The 24,570-nt window shown below is 39.8% G+C and overlaps 1 long non-coding RNA gene across 1 annotated transcript; it reads right to left on the bottom strand.

Moving 5' to 3' along the window:
- Positions 1-6: 6 nt before the first annotated feature.
- On the bottom strand, positions 7-9,773 carry LOC118565222. The gene is made up of 2 exons (XR_004932273.1): positions 9,091-9,773; positions 7-1,866 (listed from the first exon to the last, which is right to left on the bottom strand). It is a non-coding gene; the product is annotated as an uncharacterized LOC118565222 (long non-coding RNA).
- Positions 9,774-24,570: the final 14,797 nt, after the last annotated feature.

The raw sequence follows: 24,570 nt of genomic DNA, 5'->3' as shown, positions 1-24,570 counted from the left end.
TGTTGCATATACATCTATAAGGCTTATGTTTAAAAAAAAAAAAGAAGAAAAAAAAAGAAGAAGCGCGACACAGATTTCTCTATAATGTATAGGCTTTCTTCATCTGTATCCTTAATGTCTGCCTTTATTTCATATACAGTACCCTCCACACTTATTGGCACCCCTGGGAGAGATGTCTTCAAATAAATTCAACTTTTAAGCATAACCTCGCAATGATCAATTTAGAACAATCCTACCTGGGTGAGCTAAATTTCTTTTAACAAAGTCAGTACTGGTCTATTACCTTAATTGGTAACTGTGCAGTCCATGCTTTGCACAACACCGGTTTGCTAATTGGACAACACAGTGTTAATTTTTGACACGGGCCATATGGGCGGCTACCCAAAGCGGTATTGAAATAGAGGTTGGGGATGTGTGCTGTCAGTTTGCTGTTTTGCATGACCAGTCAGTGCCTCTTGCTTGCTGCTGAGGGTAGGCACTATTTTATATGCTTTGCGCGGGACTCCACTGCATTTTATCCCACCCCCAAACTTTGAGTGACTTCCTAAATTTGATTGATCATGGGTTAGCAGAAAGAGGGGGTTGGCCAAGCATCCCATTGGTGGTAGAAAGGGATCTTTGAAACAATTTTTTTTTTTTTGCACAGTCTTTTTAGATCATTGAGAGTCTCTCTGATGCTATTTTGTCTTCAGCTCACCCCACAGATTGTTATGATTGTGTAATATTTGGTCTTGTGAATAATTTCTGTGTTCACATGTTTTTGGATCACTACTCTGTTGAATGACGCCATGATGACCCATTTTGAGCTTACTGATAGTGGTCACGAGATTTATCGATTTAAAATCTGCTGGTATTTCAAGGAGTTCATGATGTAATGCATTCTAACATTGTTCGCAGAGCCTATAGCAGAGAAACAGTCCCACAGCATCACACGTCCTGCTTAACAGCCGTTTCATCGGATGTCTGGATAAGAGCGCTCTGATTAGTTAGACGTAAACAAATCAAGTCAAATAAAACACTTATTTTAAAGTAATTACTGAGACACCAGTGAAAATGTTTGTAATGTTGAATTAATTTTCCTATTCAATTAATGTATCCAAATTTATGGTTGGAATATTCAGAAATGTTAAGAGTGAGATTGTGCTTCTGCAACAAAAGGTACATTTATTTTAAAGGCATTTTACACACACGTCTGTCATGGATGACAATAAATGTGAGAGGGGCTGTGCGAGTGCATTACAGCAAACAGCATAAAATATTTTATTGTTACCATAAGTAGATCTGTTTTTCACCACAGCTACTGTTAGTCATTTTATTCTCAGCCAAAGTTATTGTTTTAAGGGATGTAAATGTGCTAAATTAGAGGTTACAGTGTAACAACGAGGCTCTGCGCCAATTAGCGGCTCCAATTATACCTCTGCTACAAAGCTAATCACTAGTTCCCACAGTTTTGTTTGTGCATTGCTGTTTCGTATTTCAAACACGAGTCTTATGTTAGAGTGTGTGTGTGTGTGTGTGTGTGTGTGTGTGTGTAGGAGAGTCTTGTTTCACAGATAACAGGAACAACAGGCTGACAGTAACTTTTTCTTTTGCCTTATTGTAAATGAATGAGCAAAGCTTGTGATGAAAAGAGTAGCAGATTAAGTCAGAGTACATTTCACCTGCTGAGAGAGTGTTTGCTAACGTATAACGAAGGAAACTAACACAGAATAAAGTCAAATTGTTTAAATTACACTTTCTGTTTCTTCTTGTTTGTGCGTGTGGATTTTTAATGGATCGCCATCCGCTTCTTTAACGTGAGGGAATGTTTCACCACTGGGGGGCAGTAATACACCAGAGAGAAGTCCATCCTCGTCTGGCCTCCACCTAAATGATGGTAAAAGGATTCATATTTGGAAAGACTGATCATTAGAAATGAGCATTTGGCAAACAAAATTTTTGACAAGTGTTATTCAAATTCAGCACAGTATGTTCCAGATTTCCTCCTTCAGTCCATGCAAACTGGCGAGTTGAAACAAAAGCCTGAATAGATGAATTGAAATACAAATGAATGCATAAGCTGCACAAAGGGGCAAGGCACTGTGCAGGGAAGCCTTTTAACATCTAAATGTGCTCCACGAGTTCAATAAAAATATCTAGCAAATCTAGCTGAGTTTAAACCGAACCTTCATCACTGACTGGTGCAATGTTCTGCATTCAGACGTGTGAAATGGTTTTTATTTTGCTCACCAAGACTAAGAAAGTAGAGCACATCACCCCAGTTCTTGAGTCCTTACACTGGCTCCCTGTATCACAGAGAATAGACTTTAAAATACTTCTGTTTGTACATAAGTCACTGAATGGCTTAGCACCTAAATACATCAGACTTGTTATCAGCGTATAAACCCTCCAGACCACTAAGATCATCTGGCTCCAACCTACTCTGCATATCTGAACCAGAACCAAACACGGAGAAGCAGCATTTATGCTCCACTGATCTGGGAAAAAAACTCCCAGAAGACCGTAAAAGGGCTAAAACTCTGAGTTCCTTTAAATTAAGGCCAAAAACCTATTTGTTTAGAGTTGCCTTTGAATGTTAATGTTCATTTTAAAACTGTTGTAGTTCTCTGAAACTTCCTTAGATTAAGTTTCTAGTCCAACCTAGCTGGACCTACTGCTACTATTCCACTGCAATGCACTTTCCTCATTATGTTTTCTTTTATGTTCTGTTCATTTACAGAACTTTGAATTATCTTGTTACTGAATAAACTTGCCTTGCCTAGCAAAAACATTAAATCACTGACATTAAATAGTATTATCGGCAGTGGCAGCTCTGAAATGCATGCTAGGTGCCAACCGTGGGGATATTCAAGTTTTTATTAATTTTATTAAGAATTCAGTCATCAGAAAAGCTTTCAGTAAGGTACAACATTTTTTTTCCCTGTGTCTTGGTTTAGTATTTTAAGCACACACAATTATCTCAGATGACTTGGAAGAAACTTTATTAACGTGAAGGTGGAGATACTTTTAAATGCTAAGCTACAGAGAGAAAGATATCTGTATTGCACGATGATGTTGTTGTTTCTTATGTCGCCTCACTGCAAAACCAACTACACATTTCTGGGATGGCTTACATATATGTTGATTTCTTATATAGAACAAATTGCGGCACAATTGTTTTAAAGCTCGATTTCTGTCCAACATAATACATTTTTTTCACTTGAGCCGAAGAACTTTACATTTTGAGCTGCACTCATTGCGACACCCTGATTAGGTATAGAAAGGGATAGTGCTCACTTACACACCTTTTAAAGCTCAGTGCCAAAACTAGAAAAACAACAGAACTCACCATTCCAGTAACCCTAACCTTCAAAATAAAGAATGGCCACAAGAAAAAAAAAAAAAGTACTTGCCTAAACCTGCCCAGATTAACAGTCAGACCAACGATTTCAAGGTTTAAAAACAACAAATACCGTGACATCCAAGGCTGGATGAGAAGACAGGTTTGTCGTGTTTTCACACAATGATCAGGATGTTGAAGAATCTGCAAATATTACTGTTAAAAAACAGCAGCTAAGAGGTGCATCTTCTGAGTCAACAAGTACAGCCATGAGACACTTGTAAACATGTGGAGTTTGCCAAACGCCACCGAGACTTTAAATAGAGCTGCATTTTAACAATTGACTCTCTAAATGGATCTGCTGTAAAACAAAAAGGATAAATATGTGAAAAAGCACCTTATGACCATTTAGGTGTGGGATCAGTGCTGCTGTGGGCCCCTTTCTCTTCCGGATGACTTGGTATGCATGACATCTTGAACCCTTAGGCTGCGTTCAGACCGAGCGAGACTTGAGCATCAGGGGGCGCAACTTGGAGCGTCGAGAGGTCCTGCGGTGCGTTTCACTGGTCATGAGTGGCACGTTTTGAGATTTTAATCATCTGAGGGTACAACGCAGCAGATGATAGATTTGGAAAAGCTGAACTTTAGCTGGAAGCGGAGTGCCAACCAGTCACAGACACTCTGCTACGGACATAGTGGGGCATTTTGCGAAGGGACCGAAGTCGACGATGGAGGATAAACTCATTGTCGCTGTTTGTGCCCATCTTACTATCTGATCAGTCGAGCAATCACTACAGAGACAGTAAAGGACCTTGCCTAGAGGAGGATTAGCGATGAAGTTGGGAGATCAGGTAAGTTATCAAAACTTTTGCCATGATAAATATTTCCCAATGGTATCGGGTCAGTCCGCACTTTGCTTAGAGTGTCAAAACTCTCTGCATGTGTCCAAGATGAGGCATTGGATGCCCTTTTTGGCGCTCAAATCGTGTTGGGTCTGAACAGAGCATTAGGAATACCAGGGATTTTAAATAAAACCCGGTGAACACACTGCCAGAAATTCTGAAAATGGGTCATCATTCTGTTCCAAAAAAAGTAAAAAACAAAGCAACTGGACTTGTTTTCTGTAGTTGAAGACTTAATGAGTACCAAGCTATACTCATTACTCCAGACTTTTTGAATTGAGAAAGCTTCCTGGAGAGGAAGCGAAACGTTTTCAACTACAGAAAACAAGTCCAGTTGCTTTGTTTATTTTTATTTTTCTTGGAATGACCATGACCTGGATGACTGAGAATCTTCACCAGCATATGTCATCATTCTGTCTTTCAGTAGGACGATGATCGAACTTTTGTGGTCAAATCAAGACATCAACAGTCTGGCAGACATAAAAAAAAAAAAAAAAAAAAAAAAAAAAATCAACCGTACTTCATGTCCATATGAGTCCCCAGGCTTACAGACACAAAGAGAAAAAATCTGGGCTGTGAGCAATAGAGAAGGGAACATGAGAGTGAATCCAGGACTCTGGACCATCTGGGGGGATTTAGCAAAGATGAATGGTCAAAGATCCCTCTGTTGACATATTTAAACCTTATAAAAATGTTATAGAACAAGACTCTCTGCTGGAGTGCCTTCTCCCGTCATTTGCCTGGTTGAGTGTGAAGAGTTCAATGACAATAGTGGCTGCAGCACCTGCGCCTTAGCTACAAAAGGCAGGCAACGACACATTAGGCACATTGGTGATGGAAAATATGAAAAGCCATTAGTCTATACTATATCATCCCTCGATATTTTCTCAGTATTTGTCACAAGCGAACAATCCAGTCCTAAAAATCACTGAACCATGCGCTAAGCGGACAAAGTGCCTCTGCCAGGCTGTAGCTGCGGCTTTGGGTCTGCCTGTTCTCACAGTAAATCTATGAACATCATCTAAATGATCTTCTTTAACCTGTTATGCAACACTTCCTGTCCTGAACATACTTGTGATTTTCCAGGTAAATAGCACAACTAAGTGAACTTCTAAATACAAAAGTCTAATGGCGAGCGAGTTCTCTAACACTTACAAATAACCAAATTAGGGAATATTTTAAAAGAAGCAGAGAGCCAAAGATTTGTAGAGCGATTGCCAAGACATTATTCTATTCTGGCACCATGTGCTGTTTCACTATTGAAGCCACATGTTGGGTTTGCTTTCATTTTTCACCTGCCTTCTCCTTCGTTTTGGTGTTTTTAAGCTCTGCAGTAACAGCAAGCTGCAGTGCCTGTCATGTACTAAAGTTAGATCACTAACTGGTTTACAAAGATACACTAACCATTAACTTTGTTCTAGAAACAAGTTGTTGGTACTGAATCAGACCTCCTTTCTTCTTTAAAACATTTCTTCCACCGTACACATTTAACTAGAGGTCTGAAACATTCTTCAAAGATTTTGGTCCATTTTGACATGGATTTATCTCCCAGTTGCAGTAGATGCAGGGTGTCGGCTGAACATCCATGATGCAGCTCTCCTTTTCCACCACAGCCCAAAGGGACACTATCGGATGGAGATCTGGTGCCTGGTGAGTTCACTGGAAAACCGTGAACACACCGTTATGTACAAAACCCCCCCAACATTTTAGGATTATTTGAGCTTTGTGACATGATGGATTTCTCTGCTGGAGGTTGCCATGAAAACATGGGCCATCGAGGTCATACAAGGATGCCTGTGGTTAGGAACATTACAGAGGTAGGCTGCAATATTTAGATAAAACTAATGGGGTATGACAAGAAAATATCAGCACCAACTAAGTTATCAACACCAACCATGACAGCAACACCAGCCTGAACCTTTGATGCAAGGCGGGATGGATCCTTGCTTTTATGTTGTTTTCACCAAATATTGACCCAACCACTGAGATGATGCTGCTGACCCAATGGACCAGACACTCGTTTCCAATCTTTCATTGCCCGATTTTGTCGAGTCAGTTTAAATTCTAGCTGAGAAGAGACTTTCTTGATCTTCTGCGGTCATGGATGGTATTCCGTGTATACCTATGTTGCACAAATGGTTCTCTGAACTACTTTTGCCATTTTTTTTTCATCTTATAGAAGTTTGCCTGTTTGCATCTCGACAATCGTTTAGGAACATATTAAAAGATCTAGTCTGGCTGCTTGGAAGCAAAAGACAAAGAAACGGTGGGAGGAGAACTCAACATTTTGGTCTGACAAGGCCTCTGGTTCACTGAACAACAGAGTATTAAGTTGTCTGGTCAGCTTCAGTGTCTGAGGGCTGGGGTCTTGAATGTTGTAGCTGCTTAATTTAGCAGTAAAATACTTGATTTAAATGTACATGTATATACAAGGCTCCTGCAGAACTTGTTAACCGCCTGAGAAGATTTAACCTTTGGAACAAGGAGGGGTTTGAGTAGTAGCAGTAAGTCATCTAAAGCTTGTAAAACACTAACCTAATAAAACTAGAACTGTCTGATCTCTGTTTCGGGTGCAAAGGTTGCCACCTATTGGCTAATCACAAGTATAAAACATAGCAAAGCACTCAAACATGCTTCAGATTCCTTTAAATGTTGAAATGTTTGGTCCCTCTGGACGGGAAATGAAAGGAATTCTTCAGATATCAAAAAACAACACTCCCATTTATGAGACTGTTGCTCAATGAAACGACCTGGGTGAAGAGTGATGAAGAGTGAAAGTCCATCTGCTTTTGATAGCGATATTAGCACAACTCACATATGCAGGCACTCAGCGTTCCTATGTAAATGTAATGTAAAATCGCTGGAGTTTACCTTTTATGAGCTTCAGTATGAAAATGCACATATGTCCTTAATTGGACCCACATTCAGGAGAAAACTGGAGGGGGACTTGGGGTTTGCCCTACTCACAAAGGGAGGATAAAAACGATGAAAAAAAATAGAGAGAAAGCCTCAACACAGGCCAAGATTTGTCTTTAATGTTCTTACAGAGATAAAACACTGCTTGGAAAAGCAGGTTTCAACATTGGTTCCCTATGATATAGAAAACCTGGAATGTACTATCAAGCATGAATACTGTACTACCTCCCACCCCCACCTCATGTGCTTGCTGCACCTCTCGTCTTTAGTCCAAATCTGTAACAGATTGGGTTTAGTCTGACTGGAGGTATGCAGCCACAACACCACATGTAGGGGTCTCCATAATCCCCTCTGCCGGGTATTAAAGCTCACAGCATGGGCATCCCTTTAAAGACTTTGCCGGAATTACCAACACGTAATCTTGATGATCATCATTTAGTTTATTTTTTATGCTAGTCGATTGGGGAGGGGGTTTCATCTGAAGCTCGTAGGGAACTGTGCGGGACGGTACGCGGTGCCATCTGGTGAACACACAGGGCAAACCGATGGAATCTGCTAACCCGACTGTCTTAAACATCATAAAGCTAAACCACATGTTCCAAAGGCCTGATCTGGTTGCTGAATGGAGTATGCGGTTTCTATAGCCCCGAGGTGGAATACATTGTTTATGGGGGGGGGCTGTGCTGAGTCAAAACCATCATCGTGGATCTCTGTGATAAAAAGCCTGGAGTATAAACAATCAGAGGAATAAAAAGAAGAACTCATTGCAGCATGCTTGTGAAGCGAGTGAGAAAAAAAATATACCCCTCCGTTACACATTTGTTTGCTTTTTACACGTCTGTGACACTTTACTGTTTTTGATCGAATGAGTCATTATGCTTAAGCACTTTTTCTAAAGCTATGCTAAGGTTCTCCCAGGCTCGATTACTTTAAGTTCTATTTAAGCGATACTAAAAGAATAGTTCAAGGAGCAAAAGGTAAGAATTTTACTGCAAAATTCAACCAAAATTATTCTCACTTGTCACCCAGGATGGAAATAACATTCTCTATAAAGTTAAACAACCAGTCATCCCCATCAACAATGTCTTAGTCACATTTTTCTCCTGTCAAACCTAGAGGAACTACTTCGGTTCAGAGTGTAGCCCGTGTTTACTTCCTGGTTCCTGAGCCAATCAAATGAAAGTTCCCAGGGTTACCTAAACAGAGCGCAGCATTTGGTATTTTATGTTGTCAAAAGAGCAGAAGCCTGGAAACATGGAAGCCAGTAAGAGAATCAGACTAGAAATAGAACAGAATAAAACATGATACACCCGTCATGTGTAAGTATAAATTCAGTGTGGCTTCACACCAGCAATGGACCATTGAGAAATGGCTGTTCTCTATGAAGGTGACGTGTATGTGTTGTTCCAATTTGCAACACTGGGTGTTAGTATTACTTATTGTTTCTTTGACTAGAACCTGTCTGGCAACATGAGGAAAGGTAAAAGATACCAAAATGCAAGACATTATCCTCCAATCCAAATAAATTTAAGAACAGACGAGAAACAGCCCTTTTCTTTGATCTGGAAGAAGTTACAAATGTAATTTCCAAGACTTGGAGACTCCAGCAAACCACAGAAAGAGCCATAATCTGCTACAGGAGAGAACAAGGAACTGTGGTGAACCTTCCCCGGAGAGACCAGCCAACTAATATCACTCCATGACTGCATTAACAGCCCATCCAGGAGGTAATCCAAGAACCCAGAACATCTAAAGCTCTCCTTCAGGCCCAGGCCAAACAAAGAAGGGTTTGGCTGTGTCCGACAAACCATCATAGCAATATTTGAGACCGGCTCTCAGAGTGGGAAAGTTTGAAGACTCCCTCTGCATAACTGGCTTTAGATTGCCATGTTTGTGCCTCAGAACATGCTTTAACACAAATTCCAACAATGGCAGACTTCGGAGTTGGCTTACCTTGCTAAGCCTCGCTACTCCTATCCCAGCTCATCCAACTTCATGCTGTTTCATCTTTACACTCCTCTGTGCGGATACAGTATTTGTCACGATTGGGGCTTTTTGTTTATGTTCTTTTGGTCCGTTTCCCTCCATTCTCTTCTCCACTCTCATCAGCCACCTTCATTAGTTCCACCTGTTGCAGCAATCAGACTCAACCCAGCTCGTCTGTCACTACTTATACCTGCCCTCCACAGACACTCACTGACAGAACGTCTCATTAGCACTGCCTGTTTGCAGCCCAGTTTTTGTTTGCGTAGCCTGACAGACCTTGTGCTCCTGTTGGTGGCCTGCCCTCACTGAAGGATTATATCCAGTGATTGTGTGCTGGTCATCCTCCTCTGTGTTCCTCTGAGGATCTGCAGCAAGCTCTGCCCTTTCTGGTATTGGGCAAATGAAACCTCATGAAGCAATGAAGCTTTCCAACACTTTGCTTTGGAAAAAGGTTCTTTACTCGATGCTTCATTCGTCACTCACTAGGGACATCTGCTGGTGAAAATGTAACAGCCTTGTCACTTAGTTTGATCATACTTCCAAAAATTTGTAAATGCAATATTGTCACAAAGTTTTCATCAAACTCATGTTTAGTGAGAATCAATTAATTCATATTTAATTGTCATGTTTGAATTATTAAAATGCTTTGTAGCCAATCTAATCCTTGACCATCTGTGGTTGTATTGGATTTTCTTTTATGTCACGGAGTTATTTAACAATGAAGATATGTGTTACTTTAGTGTGTTGGGAATTGAGTGATTGTTGGGGCAGACTCTGTATACTTTAAAATCATCTATTCCTGGGAGTTCAAATTCTGGTTCTTAATATTAAGTTACACACATATTTTGCCTCTTCCTATGGCTTTTAGTCTGCTTTTGATGTGTGATTCTGATGTATGGAGATAATTTCCTGCCAAAACGTTGTAAGCAAAAAAATGTGTTGCACACAAATAAAACCTGTTTTGCACACAAAAAGATATGTTTCACACAAAAAATTGTTTTGCAAACTGTTCGCCAACCTTGCACTCAAAATATCATTTATAAGTTTTCCTCGAGTACAAAACGGTCTGTGCTTGCACAAAACAGCCTCTGCTCGAGTACGAAACAATCCCACCACCGCTGCGGTAAATTTGTGCCAAAAGTCACGTGATGCATTGAGTTGTTGTTCAGACTTCCCGACAGCAGGGGGCGCACCCAAAAAAACTGAAACGCACCGGTTTGGCTGAGGAAGAGAGACGTGATAACACAGCTAACAGCATCAGCACCCCACAGGTAACTTTCAAAACTTTCCCGGTGAAAAAGTAACAGCTCACTGATAGATCATGTAAGATTTTAGTTAAAGGCCCTGTTTAGTTTTATCTCTGATCTAAAAATGCTGTGTAACGGACTTTTGAAAAATAATGTATTTAGACTATGATTTGATCTTTACTCTCCTTTCAGAATTAAACGTCTTTGGAGACGTGTGGTGCGCAGGAACTAACATACACAACAATGTGCTGCACTCAGGAGAGGACAACAATTCGCTTGACCTGTCAAACATGTTAGATAACTTCTGTTGTCACCATTTATTTGTCCCAAGACTACAACTAAGTTTTCACACCATCAGCAGTGGCTGAGATGACAATTCACTCAGAACTGAGCATCCAGCATGCTGTGATAGAACCAGAAATCACAGAGGTAAGAAGGATTTTTTTGTGCTGGCTATTATACAGTTTCTCACATTAATGCGTATATTTCAAACCAGAAATGAATTTATCTGATCATTTATCTGATCACTCCAATACAACAAAACATTGAGTACATCAGAGAGGTGGCACTGAAACTGGTTTCTTTGAAATCTGTTTATTATGGTCCTTCAAAATAATTAATGGATTTTGGAGTCATTTGCTTTTCCATCCTTAGCTTCATAAATTTAATTATATTCAGTAAGTTGTAGCAACAGAATCACAGCCTCTTTTTTATTCTCTATATATCTTTCTTGCAGGGACTCTGCCTGCCTCATATTGACTGGGACAACAGTGGACTGCTGGATGACCCACACTGTGGGGTCACTATTTCTGAAACTGGCGATGTGTTGAGCCCTGAACAACTTGGTAGCACTGAGGGCAGCCATGGATGCACTGGGACATTCTGAATCGCACGGCTCAAAATATATTATATATATATATATATATATATATATATATATATATATATATATATATATATATATATATATATATGTTGCTACTCTCCAGTATGACCAACACTTTACGGGTTTAATCTTATTGTGGTTACCATTGTTGCAAAAGGTTTTTAAGTAGTAAAATCTAGCCAGGGAAATGTAACTAAGTTAGTGCATTCACTGAGTAAAAGTGTAGAACTGCTGGGATTATGATGGTAAATGTGTATGGTACTGTATAAAAATTTTGAAAATGCTGAGGTTATTGGAAAAAAGGGCACATGGAGCTGTTAATAAACCCGAGGATGCAAACAGTGTGGGAAAATTAAACAGTCCTTTATTTTCCACATTGCATAATAAACATACCCTTTCATAAAGTCTTCATTTCCAATTCTTACCAATATCAATCAAAGTGAATACACCTTTCCACAAGGATTGCTTTTATTGTTGAAATCAAGACTGAAAGAACTCCATTAATTCTCCAGGTTTTTCCCAGTAAACAATCCATGTATTACCATAAGGCGGGCTGTATAAAACAAACTGGCTGATGAAATGGATGAAGCCAAAAACAGGACTATGAAAAACAATTTCTGCATGTAAGACTGTCAGGAAATTTAGAACCTCAAACCTGGCCTTTTTTTTCCAGCCTAAACGGCTCCACTAAGAGCTATGAAGGACATGCTGCAACAGTTAGTGATCAAAGTAATACTGGGAACTAAAACGGTTACATATTAAGTTATTTTTAAACAAGCTCAAATCATCTGCCGTATGTTTAAAGATTACATAAAATTTTGAATTGTTCAAGTCTTGGTAGTCTTGTGATGGAAGTCGGCGTGTCTCAAAGCAGGTTGATGATCTGGTAGCCTTCCATCCAGCCCAGAACTTTGATGACCTTCACCTCATCAGTGGATGCTGGAAAACAGATGTGTGTTATGGATATGTAAAGGATAATACTCCTCTTAAAGAAAAAAAAAAAATTACCAAGAGGAAAACAAACGTTTTAAGAAAATATCTGCCCATGTGGCCAATTCCAGCTGTGGTTTTTGCCATGGCCAAACCAATTTTATTAAGTGCACAACACATATTTGCAATTGGGCACAGATGACCTCATTTTTACTTTGAAGAAATTAAGGAGTTAGAAAGGTAGTGAGATATAATCTAGATCTGCTGCTATATGCTTTACTTGTAACATTCATATTTATGTTAGAAAACGCAATTTTTAATTAATTTCCTTACCAATTTTCAAATAATCAATATCCACTCGTTGCAATTATTTTAAATTGCTTAAGAATCCGTTTTGCACATAAGCATACATGCATTGGTTTAACAGTTTTAGGATAAATTATCATATCCAAACACCAATTTAGGTTTACACCAATAAGAACAACAGACAGTCAGTTGAAAACAACATAAAAACACATTATAATCTGTTAACAATGCATTTATCTGGGTATCCACTCAGGTACTATTTATTTGACAACAAAGTAAAGGGAGAAGCCAACCAGTGGGGTTACATTACAAAGCAAAAGTTGTTTTAGCATGGCGTTCAACCTAAGGCTAGCTTTCATGTAATTTGCTCTAAAACGTAACATGGTCCCTTACTGTAACATAGCAGGGCCTTTAACTGAAATCTTACATGTTCTATCTGCAAAGTGAGCTGATACTTTTTCACCGGGAAAGCTTTGAAAGTTACCTGTGGGGTGCTGATGCTGTTAGCTGCACTGAGCTATGGTGTCACGTCTTTCTTACTCAGCCAAACCGGCGCGTTTCAGTTTCTTTCGGGTGCGCCCCCTGCTGTCGGGAAGTCTGAACAACAACAACAACAACTCTTAATGCATCACGTGACTTTTGGCACAAATTTACCGCAGCGGTGGTGGGATTGTTTCGTACTCGAGCAGAGGCTGCTTTGTGCGAGCAGAGGCTGTTTTGTGCGAGCAGAGACCGTTTTGTACCCGAGGAAAACTTATAAATGATATTTTGAGTGCAAGGTTGGCGAACAGTTTGCAAAACAATTTTTTGTGTGTGAAACATATCTTTTTGTGTGCAAAACAAGTTTTATTTGTGTGCAACACATTTTTTTGCTTACAACGTTTTGTCAAGAAATTATCTCCATACTGATGTATCTCCTGATCAAACAAAAGAAAATGTAGAAATTTCTGGACTTTTTTTCACTGTTTCACGTTTTTGACGGTTTCTTCGTCGGCAGATGACCTCATCCACGAAGCAACAGGGTTCATCGCGCTTTTATTTTGGAAAATGACACGCAAAATAAAGCAATGGCGTAGCAGATGTAATGTGAGGCCTCGTTTGTTGTTGAACACGTGATTTTCCTCAATATGACACAATATCCGAAGTGGGGCTTCGTCTGACACGCCCCCTTTTTACTCGGTACATGCCTCGAATCCTGGCTTCAGATGTCCCATTACTACTTTCTGGTGATCCACCGACCTTCTATTCCAGTCATATCCAGACAGTTTCCTCACGCCGATTCTCCATGACCACCTGTCATCACCATCACCAGCCTGCTCAACCATCTCCTGTCTGTCATCTACTCCATCCTTTTCAATAAACTTTTCAAACATACTCCATGTCTGGTTTGAATATCAGGTTCACTGTTTCAGTCATTACAAATTATTTAAGTTTAGGGGGCAATAACCTTTTCAGGTGTTGCCGGTTATAAAACTGGTTGTCTTTTTTTCTGATATTAAAGTTTGTTTGACGATCCCTAAAGATATCAATGCGACATAAAACGCCAAATAAATCTGTAAAACTGCAGATATTTTAACAGACCACTGCAAATTAAACATTTAAACCATGTATGGACATTCATTTCTTTAAGTGTGTTTTCTGTGTCTCTTAACACAGTAATGTTACCCCGGTATTCTTATTCCAGATGTGGTCAGTGCTAAAAAAATAATTATGCTTATCTTTCTTTGCCATCCTTTCACCATGGAGAAATCAATCGTTTGTAACTTCCTGCTTTTATCCCATTGATAATCTGTATGGAAGTACAAAGGGAAAAATCAATCAGCTAAATGCTGGTCTAGAGGATTTGAGTGGCAAGAGTGGGGGCCATCTTCCCTTGCTGTAATAAATGAGGGGTGACAGTAATGTGTGTCAGAGCCCATATGGCCACATGGTGCAACAAAGTGCTCTGCAGTCGAGTGTGAAGACTCAGACCTAACTCAGTGTAACATTTACCCAGCAGCGGTGTTTCCTATTCGGTTGGATTTGCGTATTTTATTTTCTCCATTTAACATATGTTATGCGATAATACTGTGTAAGAACATCTAGTGGACCTGATAAAGGTTTTTGTCTCACGTTTGGGGAAACAAAACTGCAACAGTTCTCAAATAAAGGATTATATAATAGATAGTTATGACAGACATATCTGTCTTTTAAAGTGGTGTTGCTCATAAGGATAAGCACAAACATCCAAGACGGCTGTTTGTAGGATAATGTCAAAATTAAATCACCATAAATTTCAACATGGTTGAAATGAGAGGTGAAGATTAGAACGAGCTGCAAGGAGCTGGCCCATCTTTATTTCCCTCTGAGGTAATGCAGTGCTGTGAAAAAGTTTTCAAATGATGATGTTATTTATTAGTAATGGGGTAAAATCTATTTGACCCAATCTAGTCCAATGTGAAAAGGTAATTCCCCTCTAAACCTAATAACTGTGCCACCCATATCTACACCCAACGTCTGTGGTAACTGGCAATGAGTCTTTGCGTTGCAGAGTTTTTGAGCATGAATAGCAACAGATAACAGGCTTAAAGGAGTTATAAGTAAGATGTTTACTGTAAAATCAACCTAAATCATTTTCATTTGTCACCTGGGATGGAAGTAGCATTCCCTATTAACATTTTTTTCTTTTTTCAATTAAGCCCAGAATAATTTAGGAACTCGACAACTTCCTTTTAGTGGGGCAGACGTGCACATTTCTTTTCAAGTTTTGGTGTCATGTTGTGGTGATGTGAGAACCCAAGCGCAGGGCGAGGTATTGTTAAAGAAGTGTAATCAAACACAATGAATAAAACAGAAAGTTAAAACAGAGTAAAAGAAATGAGGATTTAAAAATAACATTGCGGTGCGATGTCACACTCGGTTTGTGTCAAATTTGCTACTTTTCACTACCTTGTTGTTGCTTGGTTACTTGCAGATCCTTGTCTGTAGCATTACTTTGCTATTTAAAATGGCAGCAATAGCCCAGAAGGATAGTAGTTTTTCCATTTTTCAGCCGTTTATTTTCCGTTTTCTTTTTCTCTGGCATAAATGCTTTGTTTTCTCTTAATATCATCAGAATCTGAACTGAATTTTGTATTTTCTTGCTATCTTAGTCTCATGTTAAAATGGGTTTCAAGACCTGAAACATTTATGTATGACAAGAGGGCAAACATAAACAAAAGGGTAAAAAGTATAAATAAAAAAAATGGAAGGGAAAAATACTTTCTTATGAATCTGGAGGTCTAGTCCGTCACAGTTTTACTGAAGTTGGAGACAGTTGGTTTCTCATTTCCATGCTTAATGTTTTATAGTGTTGCAGGTGCATTTAATATTAAATTATGGCAGTGCACAAAGCACCTGTTTGCAGTAAAGCCAGCCATTTAAACTACCCAAGGGGTGGTTTTTTTGTGGGGGAGACTGGTGGTTTTCGGGAAGTAATTAAAGTGATTGTATGGCTTCCATATTGAATGCATTTGTCTCCTATGACAATCTCAAAGCACGCAGCGGGAAAATTACTAACCGTAATTCTGATTTGGTTCCCATGGCGGAGTTGGTGAACATGTGCAGCATAGTTCAATAACTCAAAATACAGAGAAGAAGTTCACAATAAGTCATCCACCTGTTTGCATTATTAATCCCGTTGTTTTGTCTCAACTGTGTGTGTGGTGGACCAAGCTATCCAGCTTTTGGTCCTGAAGTTCTAACCCCACAGACATGTCTGCTCACTGACTTAATGTTTAATGTTATGGCTCCCATAAAAACCGAGGTGTGGAAAAGCATTCTAGGAAGACTAACAGCCTAAAATTCTTTGTAACAAATGTTGAGAGCAGGTGTGGGGCCATTTGCCCGCACGGTTCAAAACCATAATTCTGTATTGGGCTTCATGTACTAAGTGACACATCCATTTAGTCTATCAGGATGGACCATATGTTGAGCGATTTCCCACCGTGGGCAAACACCCTGAGTCGGACGTCCATATTCCCTTACACAGTTAAAACCTCCATGAGTGAAAAGGAAAGTCAAATCTGTGGATCGTTAAGGGATCTGAAACCCACGGGTTTCCAGGACGGATCTGTCAAGACCAGCTGTGCATACATCAGACGCTGAGTGATATGTGTGCGATGGTGAAGACAGTGGGAAGACAGATGGATAAAGCGTACGGTGTGTTACAAAAGTATACATATCACATGACCTTTTTCATATTTGGTCACACTATAATAACAATCTTCAGTGCATTTTATATGGATTGTTATCACAAAGTGGTGGAAATTGTAAAGTGGGAGATATTCTTTATGTTTATTTTTTCTTTTAATCCTGAAAAGTGGGCGGACATATGTAATCATCCTGTTTTGCTTGGACACGCCTGAATAAAACCCAGGGTCAACAATTGCCTTCAGGAGTCACCTAATTAGTAAGCATGGTCCAGATATGTGTATTTTATTATCAATCTAAACGCCAGCGGTTCTTAGAAGACCTCACAGGATTGTTGGAGAACATTTGTCAAGAAACAGCATTGTGAAGACCAAGGACAATAGCAGACAGGTAAAGAAGAAAGTTGCTAAGAAGTTCAAAATAGGGTTAAGTTATAAAACTCTTTTGTGTTTATGTATTCAGCATGCGCTAGTTGTTTATGTTCATAAAAGGTCTTGCCGTATGTTACTGCTGGATGAAAAAAATAAAGAAACTTACAAGGGGAAGTGCAGGAGGAACAGGTCATGGAGCCCAGGTAGAATAACAGCCGGAAACAGGAAAGATTATGGAGAGAGTAATGGAGGAATCCAGCGGTGAATAATGAGAAATAAATCCAATAGCACAAAACGACATGGCATTAGAATAAACTAAGAGACTGAACGCAAAAAAAATAAATAAATAATATAATCAGACCTTAAATAGCAACAAAAACAACAAAGAAATGCAATAAAATACAGCAAGACCATTTTGGACATAAATAAACAACAATAAAATGCAGAAAACAACACAAAAGAGGACCAAAACCCAAACACCTGGAGAACATGACACAATGCTTTTCTCCTACAGAGACAAGAACAAGGGAGCAATCTTTGAAGAAAACCTGTTGGAGGATGCAAAAGAGTCGAACCTGGACAGAGGTTCACCTCAGGAATGGACCGCAGCCCCGAGCCTACACTTGGACCTATAATGGGAAGGTTTAAGTTAAAGCAAATTCATGGATTAGAATGGCTGAGTCAACGTCCTGACCTAAATACAATCGAGAATCCATACATTGCAAAAAGGGAACTAAAAATAAGCAAAATGATATTGAAATGAGTGTATTTGCCCATAATTTAGGCAAGTAAATAAGATTATCTTCCAATGGAATGAGCATTTGACCCCTAAAATAAGATAATTAGACATAATGCACTTATAAGATGATGGAGGTGAGCTGTTGCTATTTATAAAGTGCAAAATTTGTATTCCATTGGCAGATAATCTTATTTACCTGCTCAAATCAAAGATAAATACACTAATTTCAATTTTTTTTACTTACCTCTAGTTCCCTTTTTGCAGTGTAGCAAACCTCCATCCAATCTGACTAAGCTTGAACTATTTTGCAGAAGAATGGGCAAAAACAACAGTCTAGATGTGAAAAGCTAAAAAAAAGAACCCACAAAACACCTAGAGCTGTAATTGACTGAGGGAAGCCTCATACAAATTAAAAAGCCTGCATCCTTTCTCTTTGTGTGAAAAATCTCAATGCTTGTGAACGCTTTTGTAAGATACCGTATGCAGAACATGAAGAGAGGTAAGGGACATTCTAATTCATCTGTAAAAATAAAGCCGGATGATGTCTCTGAAGCCCACGGCCTAGATAAGTGGATCTGTTACCTTGTCAATAGCTCTCAGCAGCTCACCATGGCTGCCTTATCTGTCCTTCCTCACCTTACAGATGCTCAGTAAAGGGGTGAAAGGTTGCCAAGTGCCTCACGAAGCCAGCAAAAAAAAAAAAAAAAAAAAAACACAGAGCCAAATTGTTACGATGTGGAGCAGTTGTTGCCTTTGGGTGGAGCAAGTCTACCGTTGATGCAGTATGCTTTGTGTCTACACAGACAGGCCCACACATCATAAATCCAAACAGATCATCACTATTAGCAATAAACGGCTGTCTGGGTTGGTCAAAATCTGCTTTTTTGGCTTTGACCAGTCCCATCAAAAATCCCTAATCCTCAAATCCTTTGCCTTTAACACATATGCATCAATCCAATGCTGATCATATTCATTTTATTCCATGACATACATGTGAAATGTGAAATAAATAGTATTTGGTCTGCACAGTAACTCCAAAACAGACCTAAAACCCAACTACCACAAGTAGTTGGGTTTTAGGTACTTTGTTACAAGTATTCCGATGCAACTAGCATTCAAGCCAGTCAACAGACAACCGATCATCCCTTTTGGTTGATTTTATTAAAAAACAAAATAATTTGGCTGATTTGTTTTGAATTATAATTTTCATTAAACAATTTATATTTCTATAATCTGGATTTCAGTGAGAGAAAGAAATGCTGCCTTTGGTAAATAATACACCAGTATTATCTTGTTAAAGCTGTAGAATAACTCATTTAACACCAGCTAAGTCAGACTACCACAGATTATCTGAATATGTTGATGGTTTTCTCAGTGTGTGTATGTCCAAGGCATGTCTGGCACTGGTACAGCATTTCCAGAAATGATACTCAAATATTGCAGCAATGACCACATAAAAACATTACTTGATATCATGCGACACCATGGATTGTGCTGATGGAGAATCACTCACCTCAGCATGTTAAAAGGAAACCATTGGCATGACCTTCCCTGATTAATCTGACAAATATTCACCCAACCACTCAGAAACAGTGAAATTTGATTCCCAGACCATAAGTTAATCCTTAGACATGGAAAAGAATAATTACAATTGTATAAGTTACTTTTTTTTAAAGGAAAGGAGAGTTTCTCGGTCTGTTTGCAGGACTATAGAGAATAGGGTCGCACCAAAAGCAACACGTCCTTCAAGAAGGTGGTAAGACATGATTTCCCCCCAAAATTGCATATTTTTCTCATTTTTAGAATGAAAATAAAATTCTTTTTTCAATGCGCCAGCATTCCTGGCAAGCTAAGAGCTCACTCTATGTGCCAATAACATAAAACAGGCTGTAATCAAGCCTCATTTTAAACTTGTACTGGCTGTCTTACATTAATTTAACCCATGCCGTTGATCCATCAGTAATCATAACCAACAATAATTCAGTTTGTTTTTTTTGTACAGAAACTGATCTGGAGGAAACCCAAAACAAGGGCTTGGCAATAAAACACTAAAGACAACTTAAACGTGTCCCTCGCTCCAATTTTAGTTTTGCACATTTGCCTTTAAAACATTCGTTATCAACATTTTTCCATTAGCGTGACAATTGAACAATTAATTTTCCTGCACCGAAAACCACTGTTGCGTTTTGTTGTTTTCTGATCATCCCTAAGGCTAAAAATCACATTTAATTCACTTGTATCTCTAAGAATTTTGTGCATCATTTCCATTATTGCGATGAGCATCCATGACTGCTAAACAGATTTCCCCCCTTTTCGTCCTGTCACCATCCATTATGAAAACGGGTGATGAGGTCAGTTTATTAAGTCTAGACATGTAGCCATTCATCATCCGCCCCTCGCTGTGCAAACTGCAATGACCCATATTAATGCATTTATAATCAATATCTCTTCTGGGCTTCAGTGCAGATTTCGATGCTGAAGGAAACTGTGCCGTCCACTTTAAAATGGCCCCGGGGGGAACGTTCATGGCCGTGCGGCAATTAGTTTCACTGTCAATAACGGTAATCCTGAAGGACGTTGTGTTTCGGGGTGAGTGGAGAGAACAGATAGAGGAAGGAGGGAGACATGGTGAAGTGTACGCCTCATTGTTAAAGGCTGTTACACTGACAAGAGGGATTTGATCAGACCCAGATGTACACTTATTGTGGGCCGCGATTGTCGTTGAAGGGTCTGTGTCATGGGGCAGAGCTGCCCGACCCGTGAAGATAATGGGTACTGGCGTCTCATAAAGGTCAACAAACAAAGCATTAGTGGGGAAAACACGGGCTGTGTGATGAGATTCATTGGAACAGCGGCAGGAGCGGGCTGGAAGCAGGACGAGGGGGCACATTCCTCCACTGTTTCCCAGATGAAACAGGTGGGTTTCTTTAAAGGGGGGCGGCGAGGGGAACACAAGTGCTGCTCTCATGTGGTCTCTGCTGGTCACACTTGACCACGTTCTGACCTTTGAATAACCCGAGATTTCATTAAGTAGATCCTAAGTAGCATATGTGTCCCAGAGCTATTATCACAGTGATTGCATACTGACTCGGGCTGTCAGTGAGCGATCCAGGGCTGAGGACATTTATCAGCTGTGTGTGGGCTTGCAGAGGGTTCTCAATCCAGATTCAGCTGACTTGCAGTCTGAGGAACAGTTTATTGCTCTTGTGAGGGCATCTAATAAACTATTTCAGTGTAAGAGTGTAATTTTAAGATGGCCAGCAGCGTTCCTGGGGGCCAAGCAGTAGAGCTGGGAACCTTTCCAACCCCCCCCATCTTCAATCACTTTTTAACTTAGTTTTACACTCAAATCTACAAAAACCTCTCAAGTGATTTTTTTCATTCAGATGTTGCCTCTTTAAATAAAAAAAAAAAACAGACACACTCGATCCCTCTAACTCAGATCTGGTGACAACGCACAGATTTAGTTTCCAGCTCAGGAAACAGAGGGTTCCTGTTTTTCAGCCCGAGCTCTATTGTTATCCTAAACAGCACCGTAAGCTCTTGGTCTCCTTGTGTGCCTCACCAGTTCTCGCTCCCTACATTTCATGTGTAAAACGTTTATCATTTACTCACATCTTGAGCCTTATAAAACCATTTGGAAGCACCACCATCTTATCAAGACTTTTCCCTTTCCTAATATTGACAAATCGAGAGAGATACAGTCAACAGAAGTCTCCATCCTGTTCTATTTGCCCGTCTTATCTGCTATCCCTGCTTGGAATCTGGGTCCCTGAGCAAGACCCCTTGGCCCCAGAATGCTTCCCATGATTGCTTTGTCTACTGTTTATTGCTTTGTTTTCTTTTTTTCTTTATAGATGTATTGTATTTCTATGGGAATCAAAGGTGGAGCAGGCACACTGCGGTGCTGCTAAAGGTGTTGGATGGGATTTAAGTCTGGATAAGCAACAGCTGGATTTAATACACCATTAAGGTCATCTGTTGTTCAGGCTTGCACCTGCAAATCCCCAGATTTCACCCCCCAAGTCTAACCCTCTCCCCATGTCCGCTCCGCTGGCCTCTCCTCTTTCGTGCACACACTCAGTCACCCTTTCTTTTCATTCCTGCTCATCTCAGCTTTCCCTCTCTTGTCCTGTCAGCTATGACCCCCCCCTCCCCTCCTGTTTCTCTATTTTTTTAATAAAAAAAATATCAGCTGCCACTGCATCAGCCCCTTTATTCTACAACCCCCCCCCCATCTCCTGTATTGTTTTACTGCTGTATGCCTCCCTCTTCGTGTCTCATTGTCTCTCTCTGAGTCTCATTTTCGCAGTTTCGGGCCCCTCCCGCTCGCAGGCTGTCGTGTTGTGTCTGCCAGGCCTTCTCGGCCGGAGCGCAGGTTTCCTGAGTACTGGAACGGAACAAAAGCTGGCAGGGAGACGCACTGAGAAAAGCCAGCCCGGCCGTTCCCACTGTGGGTCACACACGCTCAGGCTGCTGTTCGTCTCCGCGCAGCCCGGCCTGGACCCAACACACGTAGTGAATGATGTGATGATGCTGTGTGTCATGGGGGATCCCACCTGGATCCAATTTATCCTGTTAGGGCAGCAGAGGAGGCTCACCTTGACACCGTGATATGTACCACGTCGCACCTAATTAGATGGGATGAGCACATTAATTCTCCACCTTTTCCACCACCTCACTGACAAAAACGGGTGTTAATATTAATATATAAATTAATAAGAGGAATAAACCTGCTAAAAATGTTCCATGCATGCTCCAACTCTTAATGTTTTTTTATTTATTTAGTTTTTTTTTAGTTTACTTAGTACCTAACTTATCTGGAAAGGGTATCGTTGTTGCTATTCTAGTCTGGAGAATGAAGGATAAATTGCTCACACAGACCATTCACTAGTGTCTAATATGGAACAGGTTAAATCTACGGCTGGAGTGATCTAACAATTTAATAATTGCATAATGGCATATATATATATATATATATATATATATATATATATATATATATATATATATATATATATATATATGCATTCATTTAGATTTTATTTAAAGTGGTGCATCAAAAATGATTCATACCTTTCTCAACAATCAATAGTCAAGTCTTAGCCATACAATTAATCTCCTTCTTAGAATGGATGAACTTCTTGGCATGTTTCCCCTTATCTTTGGTGATGGGTTCCTAGTCGTTGAGGTTGTAAGACCTCCTAACCATCACCCTAATTTTTAGCTCCCTCCACAGATTCTCTGTCAGATTTAATTCTGGACCCTTTCTGGGTCACTGTAAAATGTGATATTAATTCAAGTCAATATAAACTTGTCAGATTACATTAAATTGATCCTGTCATGTGTATTATTACTTTTAGGCCTAGCTGTGTGTCAAAAACTCTTTCATCTTTCCACAAATAAAGCTGACAGTCACCTTTGTCTTACACACTTTTGCCCAGAAATGACTATGTCCGTCGGTTCCAGTCAAGGTAAAGGCTTTTGTTTATTTTCACAAAGCGCTGGAGTCTGAACAGGCTTATAGAGGGAGAATAGCCTGAAACTCAGAGTTTGTCCTGCCGGAAGGCATCAGTGTGCATGCTGATAATCCCAAACGTAGTGTTGTTATTCAACCATAAAACCAACCCACTTTCAAACGTTTCACTGAAAGTCTTGTCTGGAAGCGTAGAAGTCCACTAGCAGGCTGAGTCCTTTCAGACAACTTGTGGGGGTGGTTCAAACAGGACCTACATTTTCTCTCTGAGGTTGTTAGATGTCTCCCAGCGAAGACACTCAGGGCTACTGGATCATCCAGGCGGTGGGGCGCATTATTAAAGGCACTCATTTGAAGTTACTCTAGCCCATGTCTTTACTCCTGTTTGTGCACAGTGACTCAAGACATTGCACCTGGTTGTAACTTTAAAAATAAAGACTGAATGTGTCTTTAGGTATTTCCACTTCAACCATCCAAAATAATCCTTTCAGCCCGAAGTACAGTTCTGTGAAACACTAAATCTTAAATATATCATAGTTTACGTCAGATGTAAAAGCCAAAGAAGCAGTGGATGTAGTGGATGTATCTACAACATCCATGTGAAATTTGTTTGCCATGGAGACAGAAAGCAGGATGTTGGACAGAAATTGCTGATCAAGGAGTTGCTGTGTTTTTTTTTTTTAAGAAAGTTATTTTTCCTTACTGCAAATTAAATCCAAACTGGACCATATTCCCTCTGAGTTCTAACCTTCATTCTTAACCTTATATCATCAATAGAGCATTAATCTCGCATTTTGTTTTGGCTTCACTTTTGTGTTTCTTTTCCCTTGATTCTGGAGTAAGTCTTTTATTGATTATTTTGATTTTGTCGTTTCATTTTTCCAACATTTTAAAAATCTGATTAGATGAATGAAGGCCTACAAAAACATTGAACAAGGCAATTTCCTGTTGTGCTACTTTTGTTGAACTCTGACACACAGAAATGATGAACTCTTTGCAGTGCCAACTTAATATTTTTAGAAACTTCATGCAACCTGTTTTCCAGTCTTGCCCACTAGACCCTGAATAAGCAGAAGAAATTGGCTCTACCCCTCTGGCAGAAGCTCAGAATGTCCCTCACACTATTAACACTAATGCAGACAAACATAAACAGCCCAGTCCTAAGAATAACTCTCCTTTTTCTCCCCAGAGAATGATGTTTATTTCTCAGCGGCTGCTCAGCGTGTCGCTCTGCCCGGCTCACTGAATGATGTTTATATCTTCTCCAAGTCCTGATTCCACCCTGGAGAAATCTGTGCCCTCTGCACCTGGATAGTTTACCG

This window comes from Fundulus heteroclitus, chromosome 13 (assembly GCF_011125445.2).
Source record: "Fundulus heteroclitus isolate FHET01 chromosome 13, MU-UCD_Fhet_4.1, whole genome shotgun sequence".
Lineage (NCBI taxonomy): Eukaryota > Metazoa > Chordata > Actinopteri > Cyprinodontiformes > Fundulidae > Fundulus > Fundulus heteroclitus.
This window is presented reverse-complemented; position numbering and strand designations above follow the sequence as displayed.